We start from the raw sequence: 2,905 nt of genomic DNA, 5'->3' as shown, positions 1-2,905 counted from the left end.
TACCGGTTCGTACCCTACGGATGGGAATGCTTGACTGGAGCTATGTATGAGGATCTCACGGGGCGCGTGGAGATCACTCAGGGTGTATAGTTTTTTTTTGGTAGGATGATCAGATTAGGTTGATGTATAGGGACTAGACGTCCTTCTTTTTGGGTTGGAGTATTTTAATTTGGAAAACTGTACTTATACTAATATTGTCCGTTCGACATCTTATTTTGAATGGGTTCCATGTACCATTTGTTGTTGTGTAAATGCTTTGGATTTATATTTGGAGAAACTTTTCCGCTGCTTGTGAATTATAATGACTCAATTATTTATCCAAAGGCATTTCCTTATTTATTTCTCTGTTTTAGTTTAATCTCTTTTGAAAAAAAAATATACCCTCGCCTTGAAAAACGGGGTGTTACACAAAACTAGTCAGTAGTGAAAACCTTTACATCTGTATTCGACTACGCCCATCTGTAATCGAATACAAAACAAGTCAGTAGCTAAAACCTTTGCATATGTATTCGACTACGACCTTCTGTAATCGAATACAAAGCAAGTTAGTGGCAAAAATCACGAATTTGTATTCGACTACATGAAGCATGTATTCGAATACAAGGTGCAAATTTTGAATAAATCTGAACATTACAAAGAGGTGTATTCGAATACATACATCATGTATTCGAATACAACTGGAAGCAATACAATTTTTCAGATCTGAAATGGTTCTAGATCATTGTATTTGTTCATCAAACCTCTTGGATCAATGGCCACGAATCTGAAGAGATGTTTATGGATTATAAATACACCATAACTTCAGATCAAAAACACACAATCGTTGAATCAAACCTTGAACAACTTTGAACAAAATTCTAATTTTTTACAAAGTAGTTGCATTTCATTTTCATATCATTCAAAAAGGTTCTCAAAGTACTTGAAGTATTATTCGATTGAAATCATTATACCTCTCTTATATCCTTATTCAAAATCATATTGTATCACTTGTAAAAGAAAGTAGTACTTTCTTAAAGTAGCTTAATCTAAGATAGTGGTGTGCTATCTAGAAGTATTGTTAGAAGTTTGTAGCAGAAATCTCAGGGTGGGAATTGTACATATTCTGACAATAAGTGGATTAATCTCTTGTGGTGTGCAAGAGGACTGAATGTACCCTTGGTTATAAAGGGAACCATGATAATTCTATTGTTTATTTTTATTTTTCTGCCATTTATATTTTTACATACATCAATCCTAAACACAAAAATAATCCACTAAGTCTCTAAAAACCAGAAAATCTCCTAACACCTAATTCACCCACTCCCCTTTTTAGGCGTACCTCTGTACTTACAATTGGCATCAGAGCAGGTTCAGGTAACTTACTCCTCGATCACTACTCATGGCTTTCGCACAACCTGTTTTTAGAGACAACTGCAGTAGTAACAAACCACCATGCTTCATTGGAGAACACTACGATTTTTGGAAGATATGTATGAAAACGTATCTTGAAGCATAAGGAGACGACATATGGGATGCAGTTGAAAATGGTCCTCACATTCCAACAACAATCATCAACAACAAAGGAGAAATAAAGATAAAAAACTCTTGGACTGATAATGATAAAAGAAAAGTGTTGTTCGATAAGAAGGCTAAAAATATGCTACAAACAACACTAGAAATTGATGAATTTTTTCGTATATCCCACTGTAAAACAGCCAAAGAAATATGGGATATGCTGGAAGTAACTTATGAAGGCACCATTGAAGTAAAAAGATCTAAACTAAATACACTATCTCAAGAATACGAATTATTTCGAATGTTGCCCGGAGAATCTATCTTAGACTTACAGAAAAGGTTCTCCCACTTAACCAACCATTTGTCGGCTCTTGGAAAGACCTTCACCAATGATGAACTAAATCTAAAAGTATTAAGATCATTAACGAGGGCTTGGCAACGAAAGGTAACAACAATCTCCAAAAAGAAAAGTCTATCCAAAATGTCTCTTTCTGCATTATTTGGAAAACTCCAAGAACACAAAATCGAACTTGGAAGGTTAGAACAAAATGAAAGTCAAGAAAAGAAGACCAAAAATATTGCTCTAAAGACCGAATCAAGAGAACAAATAAAAGACGAAAATTCAGATGAAGATGAAAATATTACGTTCCTTGTTAAGAAATTTTCTTAAAAATGACAGAACTTTCAAAAGGAAAAGTTTTAGGAAGAAAGATAGTTCTACTTCAAATCAAAACTTCACTTGCTTTGAATGTGGAAAACAAGGACATATCAAGGCAGATTGTCGAAACCTTATTAAGAAAAATGCCATAAAAAAGAAAGACTTCAAGAAGGCATACATAGGTTGGGAAGACAACAAAGTGAGTTCATCTTCAGAAACAGAAAGTGAAGAATGCGCTAATGTTGCATTGATGGCATCACAACAATCAGATAACGAAGAAGAGGTTAGTAACATAGACTCCCCTCATTATAATAAAACTAATAGTGAATTGATTTAAGAATATAATGATGCTCAAAACGCCATCAAGGAACTACTTATTGAATTTAAAAATCTGTTCAAACTAGTGTCAACACAAAAGAGACAAATCTCAAGTCTTCAAGAAAAAGTTGACATTATGGAAAAGAATTCTGAAAAACTAAAATAGAATTTTACATGCAATAAATGTGATTCCCTCTCCTTCAAGATTGTTCAATTAAATAAAGTAATTGAACGATACGAAAAGGGACAAATAAGATTGGAAAATGTTTTAAATATGCAAAGATACTCAAACGACAAAAGTGGTCTTGGATACTCAAAATTTGATAAACCAAGCTTGAATAAGACCATTTTTGTCAAAGCGAGTAGTCAATACAATCAAGAAAAGATTATAATTATGAAAAAGGATCACCATTATAAAGAGAAAATTATTCATAG

The sequence above is a fragment of the Cicer arietinum genome, chromosome 6, assembly GCF_000331145.2.
Source record: "Cicer arietinum cultivar CDC Frontier isolate Library 1 chromosome 6, Cicar.CDCFrontier_v2.0, whole genome shotgun sequence".
Lineage (NCBI taxonomy): Eukaryota > Viridiplantae > Streptophyta > Magnoliopsida > Fabales > Fabaceae > Cicer > Cicer arietinum.
This window is presented reverse-complemented; position numbering follows the sequence as displayed.